The 26,286-nt window shown below is 44.4% G+C and overlaps 1 protein-coding gene across 2 annotated transcripts in view; it reads left to right on the top strand.

The window, feature by feature from the left end:
• The window catches only part of CDH23 (cadherin related 23), a 1,769,196-nt gene that overhangs the window by 838,530 nt on the left and 904,380 nt on the right, over positions 1–26,286 (top strand). The gene's annotated exons all lie outside the window — the stretch shown is intronic.

The following is a 26,286-nucleotide window of genomic DNA, read 5'->3' as shown; positions in this document are numbered from 1 at the left end:
CTTTTTTTTACCAAAAATATGTAGAAGAATACATATCAGCATAAACTGAGAAAAAATATGCTGTTTAAAAAAAATGGGGATATTTAATATAGCAAAAAGTACAAAATATTGTGTTTTTTTTTTCAAAATGTATTTATCTATTTGTGGGAAAAAAATTACATCAATTTTGTTTGGGTACAACGTCACACGACCACGCAATTGTCAGTTAAAACTACGCAGTGCAAAAAATGGCCCGGTCATTCATCAGCCAAATCTTCCGGGGCTGAAGTGGTTAAAGTGCTTGATGTGCTCCTGTGACAGTAGTTGTCAATTAAAGTGCTGTGCCGTGCTACCCTTCTTATGTGCCCTCACTCAACGACTTATAGTGATTTATACGCCTGGGTTAAAAATGGGGCCTTTAATTACCCAGTGAATAGCTGTATCTTTTCCTTCTCAGGGATGCCAACAAATGGGAAAATAGATTCCTTACATACTGTATGCATGGGGAAATAGAACCAGGAGAGATCCATAGCATAATTCCGTATTAGAAAGCAAAATGAAAAACAAAATTCCCATGAGTGCCTTTTACATGCAAGGCGAGTCTGTGCCGGTTCTCTTGTATCTTGAGCCTCTCTATTTGTCAGTATGGTCACCCATTAAAATAAATGCCAGAGGTGAGGGCAAAAGCTTTAGTTCGAACAGACAGGACTTGACTTGATTTTTTTCAGTGATCACCTTGTGTGAGGAAATGTAACATTGCATCATGTTTGCGTATCACCCAAATTTTAAAAGGTACATGTTTTGACAGCATTGGGTATCCATATAAAATTACTTAGTATGCAAGTTTCATCTACTTAATACACAATCTATGTTTTGTACTTCAGTCAATACCAGCTTATTTTACTAAAACAGACTTCTGCTAGTGTTGGTTTAAAGTATAGGCCATGCAGGATATATCTGATGTAGTTTTGTCTTGTGCATACATGGAGCCTGTTCACTCTTCATGAAATGACTTTTTTATGCTGTAGCTCAGTGATCTTGCCTTCATAGCCTTGTACGTTCCTTTGGATAAAGTGGAAGAGTTCAGAGCAAATTCAGAGTTTCTCAGCTGCTCCTTACTGTCACGCTCAGGCACTCTCACCCATTAGTGCTTCCTCGGGCATTTAATTGACCAATCCTACTCAAAGGAGTTTGTTCTGGGGGAAAATTGGAAAAACTGCCATTACATTAGGAGGTACACTGTGTTGAACGCCACTGGAACAAGTTGTAATGCTCCAAAGAGTTTTTTGGCTGTTATAAGCACGGCACTGGCTCATTTTGATCGAAGTGATTTTTTAAAGAGGACTTTAAGATGAAACTGACCTTCAAACTTTCCTGCTTTGTTATTGTTCACAGAAAGGTGTTGATGTAAATTTGGCCATCTTGGCGTAAATCATCTTGCTGGAAGATCTGACCTGGATTCAAAGAGAGAGAGAGCAGACAACAGCACCTGGACCCAAAGATGTTCCAAGACCTGTGTCTCAGGTGTGGGGGGGGGGGGGGGGTGGGCTGCGGTTGTGGACCTCCTGGTGTCTGGGTCCAACAACAAACTGAACAGATTTGTCTCCTAGCACAGTCCTCTAACAGAAGCAGTGGATGCTCTATTTGAGATTCTTTTTTCTCTCTCTACTCTCTCCAAAAGGTGACATTTCTTGTAGCCATCACTTATGCAAGGAGATAAAGTTATCGCTTCTGAACTGATGGGTGTATCCTGCAAGCACCTTTTTGGGTTTGCATAGAGTCATGGTGGTGTTGAAGCCCAGGGTTTCTTTCTTGCCTAAGGTAGTTCTCAGTTTTTCAGTTTTTTATCTTTAGCTTATTTGCCCTTGTTGCTATGTTGCCCACCTTTCTATTGGGCTGCTTCTGAACATTTGTGATAGTCTAAGAATTCTTGTGTCCCTCATTTAATGAATAAGAAAATATGATCTTTGCACTTACTGTACAATCCTTTTTGGGGCATTCCATTGAGGGACATATGTCTTCCACTCAATGCTTCTTTTCATGCTTGCTAGGCATGATGATTGTGAGTGGGGTTATTCTGTGCTGGCCAACAGCTTTTTTGCTGCCAATTTCAATTTCTCCTGTAGGCCTCAGTATAATCTGAAAAAAATTTTGGTTTTTTAAAGCATTTTAAGGTTAGTACAAATTTTTTTTTTCAACTAAAATAGGGAATCAATTGAACCTCTGTCAAGTTTTATTGCTGTCTGCGTCCCTACTGCTGCCTTTCACAGTCTTTTTTGGAGAAGTCTCCTAATAGAGACACCTGTTACGAGTGTAACTGTCTATTCTACTCCTTTTGGAGAAATTTCCTCTCAATTTATGCGTTGGCTAGAGACACAATTTAAACTGCCAGGATGTGGGAGGAATCTGGATCCGATGTATGGGAAAAGCATACAGAACTTTGTGAAGATAATTATTATGAGAATTGAACCCAACTAGCAATAGACTACTTGGGCAGGGATGATCTAAAAAATGTGACAACGTCATTTATACTTCAGTGAACAGGCCAGAGATCCAAACAAGCATAATTTGTGGGGTTGCCTTTCTGGCCATACAGTGTGACAATAATGCAGAAGTCAAAAATGTGTCTGAAAAGCATTACAAATATTTTGGCTCATAAAATACTTCACATATATTGTATGTGTTTTAAACAAGTACAGTACGTTGCCGTTTGGCAGCTCTTGAGCTTTGTTTCTGAATTTGAAGTGCAGCTTTTCAACAGTTGAAAAGGACCATAAAGCTTGTTGACATAGCCAGTAGAAATGAATTTTATTCATATGATTTTGCATTTCTTTTTTTTAATATAGGCATACAAGTTTGCTTAGCAAGCATTTGTGTTGGTATGCTAATAGGACAGAATCTTATTTAAAAGAGTGTGCAATGGTTGGCATCGTTGAGTGCTCTTTCCAGTTGTCTGTTGAAAATGGGGCCTGTGTGTCAGATGATTCCACCTAAACATATAATTGAAAAATTGTTCATTGATGCGTTCCTGTATCAGCAGTTGCTGCTACCTCTGGTGGGGGAAGTGCTCTGTGTGGGCCATGTAAATGGGGAGGTCACTGGTCTAGGAGCTCAGAAGTGAATCAAAATGATATCTTTCTGCACATGTAGGATGATACACAGAACAATGAGTGAGGTCTAGAAAATTTGTTTTTAAATCTTTGCGTAAAGGCCAGACCTAAGTCCCCTATATAATATGTATAGTAAAAAAACGTTAAAAAGTAGCAATTAAAGTGTGTGAGAACAAGTGTCTGATAGAAAACACAATGGGAGGAATTCAGTAATGCTGCTGCGCCACTTTTCTGGTGTTGATCCCTTTTGTTAATGTATTGCACCAAAGTAATGAAGCATTTGCCACACTTTTGGTTCTGACAGCGACTCTTGTACCAAAATCACATGCCATGTTTTAACATGCACCACTTTAACATGTGTTACATTGAATGCAACACTTTTCCATTGTGTCACATTCAATGTGCCAAATGTAAGAGTAAAGCTAATTAAGACCAACTCTCTTTTGGCGTACACAAATAGAAACTGGCTCAGACAGTTTTTCAAAAGTGTCTCGCATGCATTTTAAAAGGGGCACAGCATGAGCCAAATTCAAGTACAAGTTCTAGATAGGTACATGAGTTTGGTACATTCTTCACCATTTTAAAACTCATGAGAGACTCCTATTCACAATTTTATTTTGTATTTTTGAAAACATCCAGGTATGATGAACAAATTTTGGTAACCCTTCTCCTTCCTAATACTTTGTTGTGTAGCGTGGTCAGATGTTTTTCTTTTACTTTTCCCACACATGCCATCCTTGAAGTAGCCCATTAGCCTGAAGTTTTCTGTGATAGACCCATCCAGGACAGAGGCTTTTGGAGGGGATTTCAGGGTAGCCTCATGGCTACTGACTATGGGCCCTGGCTTTTGAGGGTGCTCTTTTCTTTGGGAGGGATGTGCCTGGGGGACTATAGACGTGGTTTTATTTTGGATTTGGGTCTTGTGGACAGATTACTGGAGGGGGCTGGGGAAGACCCAGCTGTCATGGTGCATGTTGGCACCAATGACAAAGTCAGAGGAAGATGTAGCTAAATTGAGGAATAGGACCTCCAAGGTAGTATTTTCTGAAATACTACCGGTACCTAAAGCCACACCAGAAAGGCAGAGGGAGATTAGGGAAGTAAACAAGTGGCTGAGGAGCTGATGTAGAGAGAAGGGATTTGGGTTCCTGGAGCACTGAGACAAATTTTCAGTCGGTTATCAGCTCTATAGAAGGGACGGAATGCCTAAGTGAGGTGGGTGCAGATCTGCTGGGAGTGAAGATGGCCAAAAAGTTAGAGGGGCTTTTAAACTAGGCAACAAGGGAGAAGGTCCAGACATAAAGATAGCCAGTGTGGATTGTTGGCTGCTTAACTGAGAGCTCCAGCAGCCTCACACTCTCAGCACCGAGTATATAGCACAAGGAAGAGACTCTCCAAGCCCTGCAAGCGCTCATTTTACCGGCATTCACACCTGGGAGCCATGCCCAAAAGGAAGAAGGGAAACAAACCTTCCCAGTAGACTTGTGCACAACGGAAAATTTTGTTTAGTTTCGGTTCGTTGTCATTCGTAAAATACATCATTTCGTTCCGTTATATTCGTTATGTTACATTAATAAGTTTTCGGATAATTCGTTATTATTCGTAGAGTGTCAAATTCATTCGTTCGTATTAGTTAAAATTCACTATTTATGTATGTATATACATTCGTGATAATGATTTGTAGTTTGGAAAGTCGTATGTTTATTGAATCTTTTAACACACACAATGACAGCGTCTCTTCTCCTCGGCTCAAATACAATACAACACCCTTCTAACTCAGTTCTCAGGAATGCACTTTGCCAGTAATCCATCCTCCGGCACAAAATTTATTAACTGATTGGACTATAAGATTTACTTTGAGCTGACTTTTTGTTTCATTAGATCTTTAAAGAATTACCGAATCATGTCGAATTCATTCAAATTCATTCGTTATATTTCTTTTTTATTCGTTGTAATTCGTTATTTTTTTATTCGGACATTTGGATGCATCAGAATGTCCGAAAGATGCAAAATTCAGGCGAATTTTGATTAGTTGTGAAACAAATTGCACAAGCCTACTTCCCAGCGCCTCAGGGACTTCTATCCAGCGGCGGCCACACCAGGTAATCAACATGGCGCCAGCCCCAGCTCCGGTGGCCGGCTCGCCTCACAGCCACCACAGTGTGGGGAAACATACAACAAGTCCTCCCGTGGACTCTTCCCCTTTCACACCCTGCTAAAACTAGGCAGCATAGGGAGGAAGATGTACTCTCTCATGGGATGCAGCCTGTCATCTTTCCCTCTGTCATGCAGAGCTGACAGGACAGAGTCCTTAACTGAAATGTTCCCTGCAACAAACCAATCAATATCAGAAAACACTATGAAGGATATGTTGTTGTCCCTCAGAAGAACTCTATTCAGTGACTTTTCTGACATGATGGCTCCCCTGAGTGCCACAGTTAAAACCCATAATGACAAAATACACTACCTGGAAACTAAAATGGCGGGTCTGTACTTTGCTCACAATGACCTTGTAGATACTTACACAGACCAAGAGAATGAACATCAGCGACTCCAGAATAAAATAGCAGATCTAGAAGATCGCTTGAGGAGGAACAATATAAAGTTCAGAGGAATACCTGACTCCTTACCTCCAAATGAGCTGCCAAGTTTTATCCAACGCCTCATGAAAGCTCTTTTTGCCATCCTTGTCTGATATCGAAATTGTGCATTGACAGAGCCCACCGCATACCCAAAACTACATTTTTGCCTGACATTATGCCCATAGACACCCTGGCTCACATACACTACTACCATGTGAAAGAGCGCGTCATGGCAGCTGCTAAGCAAAACCCTGTGGTTCCAGATGACTTCGCGGCCATATCCCTGTATACAGATATATCGCAACAAACAGCAATGAACAGGAAGAAGCTCGCCACGCTCACAAAAATTTTGCAAAACGATGTCGCCTACCAATGGGGTTTCCCCACAAAGTTTTTGGTCACCTGGAATGTAAAAAATGTCCCTATCCACAGTGTAGACAAAGACATACAACTCTTTAAGCAGTGTCAACTGCTCCAAGCGGAAGGACACCCTCTTGCCTCACCATCCAGAAACAGAATGGGCATGAGCTAAACCCTTTACCCTTAACAGGCCTCACTCTTCCATCACAAGATCCCCCTAGCATGAGGCTATGAGCCTATCCTGCTTCCCCGAAAATAAGACCTAGCGTGATTGTCCGTGATGGCTGCAATATAAGCCCTACTCCCCAAATAAGCCCTAGTCAAAGTCTTTGTAGGTCTTATTTTTAGGGTAGGGCTTATTTTTGGGGAAACAGGGTAGGGCTTATTTGGGAGGTAGGGCTTATATTGCAACCATCGCCTACAATCACGCTAGGTCTTATTTTCAGGGAAACAGAGTACCTGTGTCAATGAATTTCCTTTATTTTTACCTCACCTTCCCTCAATTGCCTGCCCCCTAAGGATGCCTACAAATTACATTCTGCATAAAGACTCCTTCATCTCCCAGGTATGCTTCTTCTAACCATATCCAAATAGTAAGCATCTGCGCAACAATTCTTCAGCGCTCATTTCATTCCTTATGCCATTGAAAATTCTGTGACTGAACGCTAAAGGTCTAAATAGTCCTTTGAATTGGTCATCACTATTAAAAGAAGCCCGCAGTCTCAAGGTGGACATTATATGTGCCCAGGAAAGGCATTTTGCTGCCCATAAATGTGAATTTGAATAGCCTCCCTCACCTGTATATGGCTAATGGCCCAAAAAAGGCCTGTGGAGTCCTCATTGCTGTTAAGACTTTATAACCTTCAACCACATTCACACCATTCAAGAGCTTCAAGGCAGATATCTCATCCTTATCTGCAAACTCAATTGAATTGCCTTCACACTTGTCAACCTCTATACTGTGAATGCTAAGCAAAGAAAATTCCTTGCCCCTCTGCTCAACAAAGTTGAGGAAGTGATGCAAGGCACCCTTATCATTACCAGAAGACCTAAACAATCTATTGCTCCCTTGTTACTGAAGTACGAGCTTTATAATGCCTGGTGATGCCTCCATGGATGTGAAAAAAGACTTCACCTTCCTGTCTGCTGCACACTCCTCATATTCTCCTATTGATTTCCTTCTAACTATTAAAAGATTGCTGCAAAATGTTATTTACACAGATATTGGTACAATTTCCTGGTCGCATCATGCGGCAATCACCCTAACATTTGGTGACCACCTCCGCAATTCTCCCCCTCTTCTTTGGAGACTGAACACTCTTTTGAACGACAGGCAATTGTACTAAAATATCATCCAAGAACACCATGATTTTTTTATGTATGACATCTCAGAAATGAATTTAATTACACAGTAGAACACCTATAAAGTGTATGAGGGGAATATTGATTAAAATGGCATTGTATGTTAAAAAGCAGAGGACAAAGCAAATTGAAGACTTGCTTACTTCTATATCCCTGAAAGAACAAAAAAATAAAAATACCCAAGACTCCCAACTAACACGTGACATACTCCAGGACAGACAAAACCTGAGATCCCTACTCCTATAAAAATATGAAAACCATCTTAAATTTCTTAGAGCCAACTATTATGGCCTTCACAATAAGGCAGGAGCTTGGAAAAGTAAAGACAAAGCAGATGCAACATAAAATAGCCATTCTTAAGCACCCCTCATCTCCTACTTCCTTGTTGAACCCAAAAGATATTGCAAATGTCTGTATGACCTCCGTAAGGATGAAACTACCCCACAGCCCTCTCCTGCACTTATTGAAAGTTTCCTGCATAAAGTTAATATACCCACTCTCACAACTGCCCAACTTGATACTATCTCCCAACAATTCACAATCCAAGAAATGTACTTAACTACCAACAAGTTACCTACCTGGAAATCCCCTGGAGTTGATGGATTCTCAAATGAATATTACAAACATCTCTCAAAAGAAATTGCCCCCCCCGATGTCTTCCATCTCGCTTCTTCCTCTGGTACCTTACCTCCTGAAATGTTAAAAGCTGTGATTGTTACAATACCTAAGCCTAATAAAGATCCCATTAGTCCCACTATTTATAGTCCCATATCCCTTCTCAATACTGATATCAAGATATATGCTAAACTTCTAGCCACAAGACTACAGAAAATATTGCCTTACCTTGTTCAACCGGACCAGGTAGGCTTTATACCTGGTCGACAAGCTCCTGACTTCTTATTAATCTGATTTCCCGGGCTGGCCCTTCCTGAATGCCTTCTCTGCTCCTCTCTTTGGATGCGGAGAAGGCATTCGACAGGGTCCACTGGAGATATCTCAAAGCGGGACAACAGGAACTAGAGGGGGATGTCCTCTTTCACCTATCATTTTTGCACTTCTGATGGAACCATTGACGGAGAGTATTAGATACCACCCCAAAACAGGCCTTACCATAGCTGGCATTGAACACAAAATTTGTCTTTTTTGCAGACGATGTCATGCTCATCCTTTCCAATACTAAATCCTCATTAGCTGAGACACAAAAACTGCTTGAAGAGTTTAGTGCTGTATCATACGATAAATTAAATGCCTCTAAAACTCAAATACTAGGTATTGATATTCTGACCCCCCCCCCCCCTTGCAAGCCTCATTGAGTAAGGAATTTCTCTTTGTTTGGACCCCCACTTCACTGACCTATTTAGGCATACATTTAACCACACACACTGCGCAATTATACCATCACAATTTTAAACCCTTCTTGGAATCTCTCCCCAGACAAATATCCCATCTGCGAACCCAGGAACTATCAATTGCAGGAAGAATAGTGACTTTAAAAATGTTGATCTTTCCCAAACTGCTCTACCTGTTTCACACCTTAATAATCACCATCCCACACACCTGTTTCTCCTTGATTCAAAAACTCTTTACCCAGTTTATCTGGAACCATAAACCGCCTAGGTGCTCCCTTTCCATTATGTTGAAGCACAGGAAAATGGAGGAATGGGAGTATCCAATGCCTTGGCTTAATACGAAGCCTTGAACATAAATCTTAGTCAAATATGGAGCGTGTAAATATCCCCTTTTAAGGATCCTATATCAACCCTTATTGCTATTAAATTGGGAGCCCCACCCCATACCTCCTTAACTCCGACAATACAGATCTCTACTAAAGTGTGGTTAGAATTCCCCATCCCCTCTACACCTCAAAACTCGCTATGTAAGATCAACACCCCCTTCTCAGTGCTCCAACACTTCATCCCTCATATTGACCTAAACCCTTTGAAGTCCAGAGGACTTACACTCCTAAAGGAACTATACCATGGCACTTCTCTCCATAACTTTGGATATCTACACTCACACTTCAATCTCCTTCCCTACACTCACTTTACATATATGCAAATTCGGGAATTTCTATTGAAACACCCCTCGCCCCAATATTTAGAGCTACCAGCCTCAATATTTATGTTTTTTCAAGACGTTGAGTGCTCACTAAGAGGAATTTCCCTATTCTACAACATCTGTAATGCCCAAGATTCCTTCTCAAAATCCACAGCTATTCTATGTAGCCTTATGAGTTTATGTGAAATCTCCATTAATACCTGTACAATATTGTAATTAGAAATATATTTCAGTTAGAGGGAAAAATATATTTAAAGTATTGAGTGTTGTGTTGGTGTTACTGTAATTAGTTCAACTTCAAAGCTTGGCCTTTTGTTTTCCCTGATAACATCTCACCTGGGAAGTAAACAACAGCTTTCTTTGACTCATCCAATCAGGCTGTTCCCAATATACATTTACTAGGTACAGTGACCAATTAGGGAGAATTATATTAGCCACACTACAGAAAGTAGGGGGGATATAATGCTTTGTGAGCAAGCTAACTCACTCTGGTGTGGGAACACACGGCAGTCACCATGGGCTGACCTGAAGTTAACAGGTAATCTAACTCTAAACTTGCACCTTATATTGTATTGTAAATATGGTTCTGTAATTTGTAAATATCATGTAAGCCAGGGGACCTACACTGTACATTGTGTTGTAAATACTGTCCGGTGTGTAATTTGTATATATTATGTAACCCTATAAATAAATATGTATTGCGGATTGAACTACCTCTCTTGTACAAAATCTCTCAGATCTAGATATATATATGTCCATACTACTACAATGATTGAGGTGTATGCACATAATCATAAATACTAGGCAACAAATGGCGACCGACGAAGGGGTTGCAATATCTACAAAAGGCAAACTAGGAAAGGGTTTTTCATCTGAATGCAAAAAAATTAACATTGGGTGCTCTATGTGCTCAATATAGAAATGGGCTATAAAAAAATAGCTGTGTTGTACAATGTTTTTTCAAGATGTTGAGTGCTCGCTAAGAGGAATTTCCCTATTTTACAACATCTGTAATGCCCAAGATATTGCCACAGCAATTCTAAAATGGGAATAAACCTTGGGCACAGTGGCGGAACTACCGCCATAGCGGCACATGCAGCCGCTATGGGGCCCGTGGGAAGGATGAGGAATGCATACTGTGGAGGGGGGCATCACCTCCCGCACGGTCCCCCAGCCAGCGGAAGCGAGGAGAGGAAGAGGCAAGCTGTCTGTACGAGCAGAGAGCTGTAATAGCTTTCATTTGAATGTCCCATGTTCCCGGGGCTCACCGTCACATAGCCCCACCTCTTGGCGCGGCGTCTTTGATAGACAGAACACCGGTCCAATGCGGGACATGTGACATCATCAAAGGCTCCGGGCCAAGAGGTGGGGCTTTGTGACGGTGAGCCCCGGGAACACAGGACATTCAAATGAAAGCTATTACAGCTCTCTGCTCGTACAGACAGCTTGCCTCTTCCTCTCCTCGCTTCCCCTGGCTGGGGGACCGTGCGGACGGTGCTCGCCCCCCCCCCTATTCTGAGTCAGCCCCACACTTGCCCGCAGCCATTTGAGGGCTCCAGTATGCACTCCACATCCTCCCCGGTAGTTCTGCCAGTGGCTCGCCTCTTCCTCTGCACAGGTGAGGCTGCAATTGTGACTGCACATTCATTCAGCATTTCTCTAGTTGTTCTAATTCTAACATTAGTCATTGGTTACATAAAGGAAAATTACAAATGCTGATCTTTTAATTCGTGTTATATGGTAATTTTTTTAATTTGAATTGGCAAAGGAAACTAATGTTTGAAAAAAAATTTATGTCTAAAGAACATGTAATGTACAGTGCATTTTTGCATGTAGGAATTATCTTTACTACATATTTCTGATTTTTTTTTTTTTTTTACAGCTATAAAGTTAACAGTATTAGTGTTTGCATTTTTAACCACTTTCAGACCGGACCAATTTGCTGGTCAAAGACCAGACCACTTTTTGCGATTCGGCACTGCGTCGCTTTAACTGACAATTGCGCGGTCGTGCGACGTGGCTCCCAAACAAAATTGACGTCCTTTTTTCCCACAAATAGAGCTTTCTTTTGGTGGTATTTGATCACCCCTGTGGTTTTTATTTTTTGCGCTATAAACAAAAATAGAGCGACAATTTTGAAAAAAACGCATTATTTTTTACTTTTTGTTAATAAAAATATAAAAAAAAAATTTTTCCCTCAATTTAGGCCGGTACGTATTCTTGTACATATTTTTGGTAAAAAAAAAATCGCAATAAGCGATTATTGATTGGTTTGCGCAAAAGTTATAGCGTTTACAAAATAGCGATAGTTTTATAGCATTTTTATAAATTTTTTATTATTTTTTTTTTTACTAGTAATGGCGGCGATCTGCGATTTTTATTGTGACTGCGACATTGTCGGGGACCCATCGGACATTTTTGACACCATTGTCATTTATACAGTAATCACTGCTATATAAATGCAGTGATTCCTGTGGAAATGACACTGGCAGTGAAAGGGTTAACCAGTGGGTGGCAGTGTAGGGGTTAAGTGTTCCTAGGGGTGTGTTACTAACTGTGGGGGGGTTGGGCTTTCATTTAGTGTACACTGATCTCTGCTCCAATCACATGGAGCAGAGATCAGCGTCACTAGTTGCTAGGCAGAATGGGAAAATGTTTATACAGCATTTCTTCCATTTGGCCGCGCCGTGAGACGATCCGCGGGTCCCGCGACCGGACTCACGGGGGTCCCAACCAGCGCGGTCAGCACGTCCTGAGCAAAGTCATTCAGGAGGGATCCAGGCCAGGTGTCGGTGAGTGGAAATCACAGTGGAAAGCTCTGGAAGAGACATGCCAGGAGTTGGATGTAGAGCCAGAGCCCCCCCACTGTGAGGCAGCCCCACACTTGCCAGCAGCCATTTGAGGGCTCCAGTATGCATTCCTCATCCTCCCCGGTAGTTCCGCCACTGGCTCGCCTCTCCCTCTGCACAGGTGAGGCTGCATTGTGCTCGGGTCATGCTGCATTGGGCACAGGTGAGGCTGTATTGGGCATGGGTCACGATGCATTGGGCACAGGTGAGGCTGTATTGGGCACAGGCAGGCCACGCTGCATTGGGCACAGGTGAGACCACATTGGGCACAGGTGAGGCTGCATTGGGCACAGGCAGGTCACGCTGCATTGGGCACAGGTGAGGCTACATTGGGCACAGGGGAGGGTGCTTTGGGCACAGGCCACACTGCATTGGGCATAGGTAAGGCTGTATTGGGCACTGGACAGGCTGCATTGGGCACAAGTGGGCACAGGTGAGGCAGTATTGGGCATGGGCAGGCCACGCTGCATTGGGAACAGGCAGGCCACATTGGGTACAGGTGAGGATTATTGAAGCGCTAACACCAGCTGTTTGGAGTATCTTTATCTGTTGATTGTTAAACGTTCTGGAATATGTATATTGCTATTGTGGTGTAGGATCTGGGCCTGTTGTCCCTCCATCCCTTTTCTTTGCTTCCTTCCTTCTTTCCTCCTTCATCTCAGACTCGAACCACACCCCCTTTGAGCCACGCATTTTAAACCACGCCCACTTTTTAATTTAAGCCCCGCCATTTTTTTGTGGGGGGGGCTGTTTGAAGGGGGGGCCCCATACAACATTTTGCTATGGGGCCCTGTGATTTCTAGTTACGCCCCTGCTTGGGCATATTATTTCCAGTTAATATTTGTCAGAAAGCCTTCACTACCACATACGCCACATACAAATGTATGAACCATTGGGAACACTTTGGTGAAATTGTGGAGAAACTGGTACGCTCTATCACACATTGTGGTCATGCAAATCAATACATTCATTTTGGAACAAAATCTCTATCCTATCAGATATTTGTGACCAAAACATTCTGCCTAACCCTGCGTTGGCCATCCTAAACCTAAACATTCACACATTTTTACCCAAAACGAGGAGTAGTATAGATAAGAACTGGCAGCGAACCTCGCTATTACGAGACTATGGAAAACATCCAACTTCCCATCTCCCTCTGATGCCATCAGTGCTCTCAACCATCAGTGCAAGATGGAGAAAGTGCTGGTGATCACTGACTCCACTGTAGAAATGTTTAGAGAAAAATGGGCCATATGGCTGTCTAACACTAAATGTACAACTAAAGTCTGAATACTTTGCATTCTAGTTTAGGTTCTATTCCTCTCCATTACACTATAATATGTTGACTGGCCAGAATCCTCTCTTTCTTTCTACCTCTTCTTTCTCTCCCCTCCTTCCCCTTCCTCCTCCTATACCCTTCCCCTTTTCTTTATTTTCTTTACCCCAGTTTGTTCCTTCAAAGCTACAGTGAATACTCCTCATCAGTGTACATCAAGTGCCTTGCATGTTTGTGTTTTTCTCTCCTATATTTTTATTAGCTTGATATGTTTGGTCCTACCCAAAAAGAAAAAAAAAAAATAGAAAAACCCACCTCCATGGGAGGAGTCCACGCAACTGTCATCTTTTTGCTTTGACAGCTCTTATATAGCTGGGGAAGGGGCCACCCAGTGATGTGACTGGGTGACCCCACCCCTTCTGACATCATGTGATGTCAGAGGGGGTGGGGTCACCCATTTACATCACCAGGTGCCCCTGTCCTCAGCTGTATAACAGCTTTCATCGTGAAAAGGCTCCCATCGAGGCAGAGTTTTACCGTTTTCTTTTTCTCTGGAACATCGGACGTTATGATTAAAGATGAATGGACATCGCAGGGTACTTTTTTTTTTTTTAAGAACTTGTCCAAAACTGTCTGCTGTAATTTTTTACTTTTTTTTACACTTTTTTGGTGAATGGGTAGCCCCCTTGTTAAAGAGGGCTTCCAGATTCTGATAAGCCCCCCCCCCACCCACAGACCCCCCACAACCACTAGGCAAGGGTTGTGGGGAAGAGGCCCTTGTCCCCATCAACATGGGGACAAGGTGTTTTGGGGGGGACCCCAAAACACCCTCCCCATGTTGAGGGCATTTGGCCTGGTACAGTTCAGTAGGAGGGTGCTCTCGCTCTCTGGCAAAAACAGGAATGCAATCTACTCTCTGAGGGGAAAACCTCTGGGCGAATTTAGGATGGTAAAAGACCTGGGGGTCCTACTAGATGACAGGCACAGCAACGGCATGCAATCTGCTGCAAGCAAAGCCAATAGAATATTGGCATGCATTAAAAAGGGAATTAACTCCAGAGATAAAACGATAATTCTCTCACTCTACAAGACTCTGGTCCGGCTGCACATGAAGTATGCCATCCAGTTCTGGGATGTGCTGAAAATGGAGAGAGTACAGAGAAGGACAACAAAGCTAGTAAAGGAACTGGAGTATCTTAGATATGAGTAAAAATTACAAGCACTGAACTTATTCTATTTAACCACTTTCAGACCGGACCAATTTGCTGGTCAAAGACCAGACCACTTTTTGCGATTCGGCACTGCGTCGCTTTAACTGACAATTGCGCGGTCGTGCGACGTGGCTCCCAAACAAAATTAACGTCCTTTTTTTCCCAGAAATAGAGCTTTCTTTTGGTGGTATTTGATCACCCCTGCGGTTTTTATTTTTTGCGCTATAAACAAAAATAGAGCGATAATTTTGAAAAAAACGCATTATTTTTTACTTTTTGTAATAATAAATATCCCCCAAAAATATATAAAAAAACTTTTTTTCCCTCAGTTTAGGCCGATACGTATTCTTCTACATATTTTTGGTAAAAAAAAATCGCAATAAGCGATTATTGATTGGTTTGCGCAAAAGTTATAGCGTTTACAAAATAGGGATAGTTTTATAGCATTTTTATTAATAATTTTTTATTATTTTTTTTTTTACTAGTAATGGCGGCGATCTGCGATTTTTATTGTGACTGCGACATTGTGGGGGACCCATCGGACATTTTTGACACATTTTTGGGACCATTGTCATTTATACAGTAATCACTGCTATATAAATGCAGTGATTCCTGTGTAAATGACACTGGCAGTGAAAGGGTTAACCAGTGGGTGGCAGTGTAGGGGTTAAGTGTTCCTAGGGGTGTGTTACTAACTGTGGGGGGAGTTGGGCTTTCATTTAGTGTACACTGATCTCTGCTCCAATCACATGGAGCAGAGATCAGCGTCACTAGTTGCTAGGCAGAATGGAAAAATGTTGTTTATACAGCATTTCCTCCATTCGGCCGCTCCGTGAGACGATCGCGGGGATGCCCGAAGCGATCGAGTCCGCGGGTCCCGCGACCGGACTCACGGGGGTCCCGACCAGCGCGGGAGCGCGCCGCCGGCGACGCGCTCCCGATGGCACGGCGGCAACGAATATTGGACGTACATGTACGCCAATATGCCTGCCCGTGCCATTCTGTCGACGTACATCGTCGTGCGCTGGTCGGGAAGTGGTTAAAGAAGAAACGCTTGAGAGGGGATATGATTGCAATGTACAAATACCATACTGGGGACCCCACAATAGGGATTAAACTTTTCTGTGAAAGGGCATTTATAAAGACTCATGGCCATTCACAAAAATTTGAGGAAAATCGATCTAACCGGAAACAGCATAGATGGTTCTTTACGGTAAGAGCAGTAAGAATGTGGAATTCTCTTCCACAAGCTGTGGTTTCAGCAGGGAGCATAGATAATAATAAAAAAAAAATATTATATAGGCACCTAAACAATAATAACATACAGGGATATACAATGTAATATTGACATAAAAGCGCACACACATAGGTTGGACTTGGTGGACTTGTGTCTTTTCTCAACCTTACAAACTATGTAACTATGTGATCAAGCTCTTACCTGATTTTGTGTGGTATATATTCTGTCAGTCCGTCACATTTTCCTTTTTAGATTTCAACCTGACCTATTACAAACAAATAACATCTTTCATCTAAATAGCTTTGAATAACTTAAAGTTTTTAACCCGCTATTGTGACTTATATGAAAACATCTTTACAGCCATAGTATGGTAGACTAGGCAGTAGTGCAGTTTTAAGGCACAGTACATTTTTTTTCAACAATCCAGTCACTAGGTTTTATTCAGTCCTTGTCACAAAGATGACTGCTTTTAAATCGGTATTCAGAACAGTGCTGTGATTTCCAATGCATACTGCAGTAGCCAAAATTATAGAGTACACCTACAGTTTTAACATTGCTAAAAAGATCATTTACATGTCACATATCTACCTAACACAACTGCCAATACATGTTTTCTCTGGAGACAAGGCTACAGCAATAAACTTCCAATGAAGTCTTTAAATTATAACATTAATTTTAATGGTACAGTATACATGAATGGTACAGAGTAATGAAAAGGGAAAGCATATAAACCCTTGAAAAGGGACTAGGTGATTTGATTTGAAGCTTTCTTTTACAATGCTGATATTTTTTTTTTCTTGCTAAAAAATAACAGTATACTAAATTTACTATCTGTAAATAGGGTATATACAATTCTAACTGGTATATGCTGCATATACACTTCATTTAGTGTATATGTAGCTGCAAACACACTTTGAGACCCCCATAAGTAAACAAAACACACTGCCCTTAACCCCGCCTATGGCCACATAGTTAAGCCACTCCCCAATGTTTGGCACAGATGCATACCAATTTTGATGTAGCAAAATGTAAATCACCTTAACCCTAGATTGAAGTGTATGCATATAGTAGAGCTGCACGATTAACTAAAACTAAAAGAATTTAGATAACTAAAACTAAAATTGCATTTTAGTCAAAAGGCTATGTTAATATTAACATTGAATTTCGATTTTATTTTAGTCAATGTCACCAAGGTTACCAGAACTATTGTCCCAATAAGAAAATATTCCCTATATTCTTGTTCTGGTGTAAACCCAAAATGTATTTTCTTTTATTTTCTCTCTTGTGATAATGGTAAATAGGACAAATAGAGAGGGTAAAGCTCCATAACAGAGGCACCGGCAGCAGTAAAAAAAGTATAATTGTTCTTATCCCTCTTCACTCTTTCCAGAAAGTAAAAGTTTTGCCTTCAGTTATACTTTAAGGATTGGCTTTGGATCATTTTACGTATTATTTAAACAAAGTATGTCACCTTGCCCTGCACAAAACATTATACCTTATACGCACACTTTCATTTTTGTCCCCTTATGAATTCTTAAGTAATGTAGACCCAAGAGCTATACTGTTGGGTTGATTTACTAAAACTGGAAAGTGCAAAATCTGGTACAGCCCTGCATAGATACTAATTGGCTTCTAGGTTTTTTTTTTTGGGAAAACTTAGTTGAACAAGTTGAAGTTAGAAGCTGATTTGCTACAATACAGAGCTGCACCAGATTTTGCACACTCCAGTTTTAGTAAATCAGCCCCATGTATGTCTACTTTGTAGAGTGCTGTATCGGTGCATAATGCACCGATACCGCACTTAGCATATACCCGGAGAGGTAATGATCTAAAGATGTCTGAAACAACATTTTACCAGGAGGTGGGAGGACTGCAGTTCAAAAGGTCTGGAGGTGTCTTAAGAAAAAAAAAAAAAAACATTGTGGCAATATTTGGGTGGTTAAGAGAAAATTAATTGACAGGGAATCTAAATGGGGGATTGGATAGTTTGAGTTGGGTCTCCAACCTCAATCAGGACTAGTGATGGACGAACTTCCGACGGGACGTTTCGCGAACGCGAAATGCGAACGGACCCAAACGTTCGCGAAACCGAACGTTCGCCGCGGGCCCCATTGACTTCAATGGGAGGCGAACTTTGCAAACCTTCATGTCGAATTTGCGGCCACGTGGTAATTATTAGGGGGTAAAACGTAGTCCCACCATCTGGACAATGACATTATACATGTATGAGGTGAATTTGGGATCGATAACTACAAGCATTTTTATTTTATTTGGGAAATTGTTCTAACAATTCAGGACTATGGAGCTAATGAAGGCAATGGAGGAGAGGGAAGGTCAGGGACCAGGGTAGGCAAAGAAGAGGGTGCAGGAGATGATCACCAGCAGCGTGACATACCGGAATGACACATGCACCGTGATAGAGGCATCTGACAGCAGCACCGTAATACAGAGCACTGACAGCAGCACCGTGACATACAGCGCTGACAGCAGCACCGTGACATACAGCGCTGACAGCAGCACCGTGACATACAGCGCTGACAGCAGCACCGTGACATACAGCGCTGACAGCAGCACCGTGACATACAGCGCTGACAGCAGCACCGTGACATACAGCGCTGACAGCAGCACCGTGACATACAGCGCTGACAGCAGCACCGTGACATACAGCGCTGACAGCAGCACCGTGACATACAGCGCTGACAGCAGCACCGTAAGCAGCCCCAGGAGGAAGTCAGCACAGCACAGGGATGGTGTGATCCCCTCATAATAAGAACCCCCAGGAGGAAGTCAGCACAGCACAGGGATAGTGTGATCCCTTCATAATAAGAACCCCCAGGAGGAAGTCAGCACAGCACAGGGATATCATAAGCAGCCCCAGTAGAAATATGACACCGCTCAACCTCTTCAAAGAGGAGGGTAGGGGCATATAGTACGGTGTGCTTTTTTGGGTCAAGGAAGTGAGCCAAATGAATTAAGAAGGTCTGTGTGCTTGATTAAAAAAATAGTTTATAGACATATACATGGTCTACTGGTCACATGTGTTGAATTCCTCCGAGATCCATGCCTCATTCATTTTTAGAAATGTGAGGTAGTTAACACTGTGGTGAGCTAGGCGAGTACGCTTATCGGTCACAATCCCCCCTGCTGCGCTGAACGTCCTTTCGGACAGGACACTGGATGAGGGGCAAGCCAACAGTTCGATTGCAAATTGGGCAAGCTCTGGCCAGAGGTCAAGCCTGCCCACCCAGTAGTCTAGGGGTTCATCACTCCTCAGAGCGTCCACATCGGCCGTTAACCCAATGTAGTCGGACACCTGACGGTCTAGGCGTTCCCTGATGCTGGATCCGGATGACACCTGTCGATGGGTCGGCTGAAAGAATGACCTCATATCCGAAGTCACCAACACATCTTCAAACCGGCCTCTTCTTGCAGGCGCTGTTGGATTGGTACCCGCAAATCCTTCTCTGGGAGTGGGAATTGCTCCTCTGCCAGCGCACGCAAAAGCAGAATGCAGCATTTCTCGAAGCAAGGCCTGGAAGTGCTGCATTCTGACAGCCCTCTGCGACGGCGGTAACATTTCCGCCATTTTGTGTTTGTACCGGGGGTCTAAGTACGTTGCCACCCAGTACTGGTCCTTGACCCTCATGCTTTTTATACGGGGGTCCCTATTAAAACACTGGAGCATGAAGGCCCCCATTTGCACTAAAGTGGAAGCGGTGTGGTGGCCTGGCTCCTGCTCATCATCCAGGATAATGTCGTCCTCTTCATTCTCCTCTCCCCATCCTCGCACAACAGGGATCCCAGAAAGGTTTAAAGCATGCTCTTCTTGCTCCTGCTCATCCGCCCCGGCACCATCCTCCTCTGACTCCTCATCAGACTCCTGTTGTTGACTTGTCTCAGATAGAGTAGCCCCCCCTGGGAATTCATCCAGCATTGCGACTTCCTCATCTTCCCGCTCCTGCTCCTCCACAGCCTGATCAATGACACGACGCAATGCACGCTCCAGAAAGAAGGCATAAGGTACCATGTCACTGATGGCGCCATGGCTGCGACTGACCAGTTTGGTGATCTCCTCAAATGGCCGCAGAAGTCTGCATGTGTCGCGCATGAGCAGCCACTGGCGCGGTGAAAAAAAACCCAGCTCCCCAGAACCGTTTCTTTCGCAGAGTTCATACAGGTAGACGTTAACTGCACGTTTCTGCTGGAGCAGCCTATCAAGCATATAGAAGGTTGAGTTCCATCGCGTCGGGCAATCGCAAATAAGACGTCTGACCGGCAGATGGTGTCGCCGCTGAATGTCAGCAAGGCGAGCCATGGCCGTGTAAGATCTTCTGAAATGGGCCGAGATTTTCCTTGCCTGCCGCAAGATGTCCTGGACCCCAGGGTATTTGACAAGGAATCGCTGCACGACCAAGTTTAAGACGTGTGCCATGCACGGCACGTGCGTGATTTTGCCCTGTTTCAATGCGCTAAGCAGATTGGCACCGTTGTCACACACCACTTTACCAACTGTCAAATTGAGCGGTGTTAGCCACTCATCTGCCTGTGAACGCAAAGCTGAAAGGAGTGCCGGGCCAGTGTGGCTCTTTGCTTCCAGGCACAACAGACGCAGCACGGCATGGCAACGTCTCACCTGGCATGTGGAATAGGTTCTGGGGAGCTTGGGCGGTGCAGTGGAAGAGACGCTAGCAGCGGAAAAGGAGGAGGCAGCTGAGGAGGAGAGGGAGGAGGATGGAGTAGGAGGAGGAGAAGAAGAGTCAGGCCTGCATGCAATCCGTGGCAGTAAAACCAAATCTACACGGGTGCCACGGGTTACATGCTTGACGGCCGTCAGAAGGTTCACCCAGTGGGCAGTAAAACTGATATACCTTCCCTGCCCGTGTTTGCTAGACCACGTGTCTGTGGTCAGATGTATCTTGGCACCGACACTGTGTGCCAGAGATACATTCACTTGCCGCTGAACATGGCCATATAGCTCTGGGATGCCCTTCTCTGAGAAATACTTCCTTCCTGGGACCTTCCATTGTGGTGTTCCAATGGCCACAAATTTGCGAAAGGCCTCCGAGTCCACCAGTTTATATGGCAGTAGTTGGCGGGCTATGAGTTCTGACAAGCCAGCCGCCAACCGTTGGGCAAGAGGGTTATCCGGCGTCATCATTTTTTTACGCTCAAACATTAGGCCCACGGAAGCCTGCCTTTTTGCAGAAAAATGTGAGCTTGGCGTGATGGAAGGTGGAGTGGAGGACAATTGTGAGGAGAGAGGAGAAGGAGAAGTAGAAGACGAGGCTGGACGGTGAGAGCCTGCAGTGTGGCTTTGTGTGTTCCGTTGCTCCCACTGGGCTCGGTGATGGCTGCTCATGTGCCTTCTTAAGGCGGTCGTCCCTAGGTGAGTATTGGGCTTACCGCGACTAACGCGTTGACTGCAAAGATTGCAGATGGCAACGCTATTGTCAGCAGCGGACACGTTAAAAAAAGCCCACACTGCGGAGCCATGTGCCGGTGTCCTGGGAGCGCCAGATGTGACCGTACATGGTCGATGACTCGCTCCTGATACATTTGCAGTCTGCTTTGTCCCTGCTGTGCAATGTAAGTCATTGCTGCTTCTCCTCCCTATCTGCTGGTCCATATCTCCCTCTGAACTCCCCTCCTCTTCCTCTCTTGTGGGCACCCACGTGACATCACTAGACACGTCATCATCAACGTCACCTTCCCCACCGCTATAAGTAGAGATCTCGGAGTAGGCAGCAACACCGGGGACCAACCTCCTCCTTGGGCTGATCTGGGTACTGGCGTCAGACTGCTGAGTAGCGCTTGTTGCTACCTCCTCTTCCTGATCCAATACCAAGAGTGGCTGCGCATCAGAAATGTCCTCTTGATATGGATCGGAAAATAATTCCAGTGACTCAAGCGGAAGGTATGTGGTGGTGGTGGTGGTGGTCGTGTTGTTGGTGGTAGTGTCTTTGGGGGTGCACATAGCAGAGAGTGAAGAAGAGGGTGCAGATCGAGAGGATGAGGAGGGTGCAGAAGAGTAAGGCTGAGCGAGCCACTCAACCAAGTCTGGTGCATCCTTTAAAGTAATTGAACGCACCTTCTGCAACTTCCCACTTTGGCTCAAGCCTGTTGCTCCTGCCCTACCCCTACCACCCCTGCGGAAGGGCCTGCCTCTTCCTCTGCCTGTCATTTTTTAAATGACCCTGTGACAAAACTCTTAGTCCCTATACCGATGAAGGACTGCTGCAGTATAGGGCAGCGGTCAGCAGTGGTGCACGTCAACCCTATCTATTGTGGACCGATAGCGGTCCTTACAGAACAGCAGACTGTACCGCACTCAAGCCTATGTACCGTAGCACCCTATACCAAGTTACCAGTCCTTATAAGAACTTTTGTGGAACAAGCAGGTTGTGTGTTAGTGATTAGCAGACTGTACGTCAGTCCCTATACCGCTGAAGGACTGCTGCAGTATAGGGCAGCGGTCAGCAGTGGTGCACGTCAACCCTATCTATTGTGGACCGATAGCGGTCCTTACAGAACAGCAGATTGTACCGCACTCAAGCCTATGTACCGTAGCACCCTATACCAAGTTACCAGTCCTTATAAGAACTTTTGTGGACCAAGCAGGTTGTGTGTTAGTGTTTAGCAGACTGTACGTCAGTCCCTATACCGCTGAAGGACTGCTGCAGTATAGGGCAGCGGTCAGCAGTGGTGCACGTCAACCCTATCTATTGTGGACCGATAGCGGTCCTTACAGAACAGCAGACTGTACCGCACTCAAGCCTATGTACCGTAGCACCCTATACCAAGTTACCAGTCCTTATAAGAACTTTTGTGGAACAAGCAGGTTGTGTGTTAGTGATTAGCAGACTGTACGTCAGTCCCTATACCGCTGAAGGACTGCTGCAGTATAGGTGAGCGGTCAGCAGTGGTGCACGTCAACCCTATCTATTGTGGACCGATAGCGGTCCTTACAGAACAGCAGACTGTACCGCACTCAAGCCTATGTACCGTAGCACCCTATACCAAGTTACCAGTCCTTATAAGAACTTTTGTGGACCAAGCAGGTTGTGTATTAGTGTTTAGCAGACTGTACGTCAGTCCCTATACCGCTGAAGGACTGCTGCAGTATAGGGCAGCGGTCAGCAGTGGTGCACGTCAACCCTATCTATTGTGGACCGATAGCGGTCCTTACAGAACAGCAGACTGTACCGCACTCAAGCCTATGTACCGTAGCACCCTATACCAAGTTACCAGTCCTTATAAGAACTTTTGTGGAACAAGCAGGTTGTGTGTTAGTGATTAGCAGACTGTACGTCAGTCCCTATACCGCTGAAGGACTGCTGCAGTATAGGGCAGCGGTCAGCAGTGGTGCACGTCAACCCTATCTATTGTGGACCGATAGCGGTCCTTACAGAACAGCAGACTGTACCGCACTCAAGCCTATGTACCGTAGCACCCTATACCAAGTTACCAGTCCTTATAAGAACTTTTGTGGACCAAGCAGGTTGTGTGTTAGTGTTTAGCAGACTGTACGTCAGTCCCTATACCGCTGAAGGACTGCTGCAGTATAGGGCAGCGGTCAGCAGTGGTGCACGTCAACCCTATCTATTGTGGACCGATAGCGGTCCTTACAGAACAGCAGACTGTACCGCACTCAAGCCTATGTACCGTAGCACCCTATACCAAGTTACCAGTCCTTATAAGAACTTTTGTGGAACAAGCAGGTTGTGTGTTAGTGATTAGCAGACTGTACGTCAGTCCCTATACCGCTGAAGGACTGCTGCAGTATAGGTGAGCGGTCAGCAGTGGTGCACGTCAACCCTATCTATTGTGGACCGATAGCGGTCCTTACAGAACAGCAGACTGTACCGCACTCAAGCCTATGTACCGTAGCACCCTATACCAAGTTACCAGTCCTTATAAGAACTTTTGTGGACCAAGCAGGTTGTGTATTAGTGTTTAGCAGACTGTACGTCAGTCCCTATACCGCTGAAGGACTGCTGCAGTATAGGGCAGCGGTCAGCAGTGGTGCACGTCAACCCTATCTATTGTGGACCGATAGCGGTCCTTACAGAACAGCAGACTGTACCGCACTCAAGCCTATGTACCGTAGCACCCTATACCAAGTTACCAGTCCTTATAAGAACTTTTGTGGAACAAGCAGGTTGTGTGTTAGTGATTAGCAGACTGTACGTCAGTCCCTATACCGCTGAAGGACTGCTGCAGTATAGGGCAGCGGTCAGCAGTGGTGCACGTCAACCCTATCTATTGTGGACCGATAGCGGTCCTTACAGAACAGCAGACTGTACCGCACTCAAGCCTATGTACCGTAGCACCCTATACCAAGTTACCAGTCCTTATAAGAACTTTTGTGGACCAAGCAGGTTGTGTGTTAGTGTTTAGCAGACTGTACGTCAGTCCCTATACCGCTGAAGGACTGCTGCAGTATAGGGCAGCGGTCAGCAGTGGTGCACGTCAACCCTATCTATTGTGGACCGATAGCGGTCCTTACAGAACAGCAGACTGTACCGCACTCAAGCCTATGTACCGTAGCACCCTATACCAAGTTACCAGTCCTTATAAGAACTTTTGTGGAACAAGCAGGTTGTGTGTTAGTGATTAGCAGACTGTACGTCAGTCCCTATACCGCTGAAGGACTGCTGCAGTATAGGGCAGCGGTCAGCAGTGGTGCACGTCAACCCTATCTATTGTGGACCGATAGCGGTCCTTACAGAACAGCAGACTGTACCGCACTCAAGCCTATGTACCGTAGCACCCTATACCAAGTTACCAGTCCTTATAAGAACTTTTGTGGACCAAGCAGGTTGTGTATTAGTGTTTAGCAGACTGTACGTCAGTCCCTATACCGCTGAAGGACTGCTGCAGTATAGGGCAGCGGTCAGCAGTGGTGCACGTCAACCCTATCTATTGTGGACCGATAGCGGTCCTTACAGAACAGCAGACTGTACCGCACTCAAGCCTATGTACCGTAGCACCCTATACCAAGTTACCAGTCCTTATAAGAACTTTTGTGGAACAAGCAGGTTGTGTGTTAGTGATTAGCAGACTGTACGTCAGTCCCTATACCGCTGAAGGACTGCTGCAGTATAGGGCAGCGGTCAGCAGTGGTGCACGTCAACCCTATCTATTGTGGACCGATAGCGGTCCTTACAGAACAGCAGACTGTACCGCACTCAAGCCTATGTACCGTAGCACCCTATACCAAGTTACCAGTCCTTATAAGAACTTTTGTGGAACAAGCAGGTTGTGTGTTAGTGATTAGCAGACTGTACGTCAGTCCCTATACCGCTGAAGGACTGCTGCAGTATAGGGCAGCGGTCAGCAGTGGTGCACGTCAACCCTATCTATTGTGGACCGATAGCGGTCCTTACAGAACAGCAGACTGTACCGCACTCAAGCCTATGTACCGTAGCACCCTATACCAAGTTACCAGTCCTTATAAGAACTTTTGTGGAACAAGTGAGTTGTGAATGTTTAGCAGACTGCAGCAGAAGGGCAGCAGTCAAGTATAATATCCTTTCTATATTTGGAAGAAAGAATATTATACATGTACAAGCCTATTACTGTACCACTGATACCAGTCCTGAAAAGAACCTTTGTGGAACTAATAATAACAGCAAGTCTTTAAAATTACCCTCACTGCCTGACAACACTGCTTCCTTCCTGTCCCTATACAAATTGGCAAAAAAAGAGAACGATTAGTGGTTACTGGAACAGCTCTTTTGTGGACCTTGATAGTAACAGCTAATGATGATGATGATGATGATGATGATGAAAGACTAATCTGGCTGTCCCTGTAGCATACACCGTCCTTTCCCTTTCTCTAAACTAACAAAAGACACTCAGGCTGCTGCAAGAATCAGCAGCACAGCAAACCTATCAACACCTAACACCTATACCAGTCCTGAAAAGAACTTTTGTGTACCAAATAGCTAGTGGTTTATCTCTCCCTACTCCACACAGGAACCTGTCCCTATCGTAACAGAAGAAAGAATGTAAAATGGCCACCGGATCGGGTGTATTTATAGGTTAGGGGGAATGTACAAGTGTCCATGTGCTGTCATGTCTCAATTGGCTGTCCTGTATCACATGATAAACGTGTCACCAAAGGTTAAAGTTCTTGTATACATTAAACACGTAAGTCCGCCGCGGCGAACGACGGAAAAAGGCGTTCGAACGTGCGGACCGCGAATGTCGGAAATTCGCCGCGAAACGACCGCCGGGCGAACCGTTCGGCCATCACTAAT

The sequence above is a fragment of the Lithobates pipiens genome, unplaced genomic scaffold (genome assembly GCF_037356315.1).
Source record: "Lithobates pipiens isolate NorthernLeopardFrog02 unplaced genomic scaffold, aLitPip1_a1.2 Scaffold_25, whole genome shotgun sequence".
Classification (NCBI taxonomy): Eukaryota; Metazoa; Chordata; class Amphibia; order Anura; family Ranidae; genus Lithobates; species Lithobates pipiens.
Note: the sequence above shows the minus strand (reverse complement) of the source record. Positions and strands in the feature narration are given on the sequence as shown.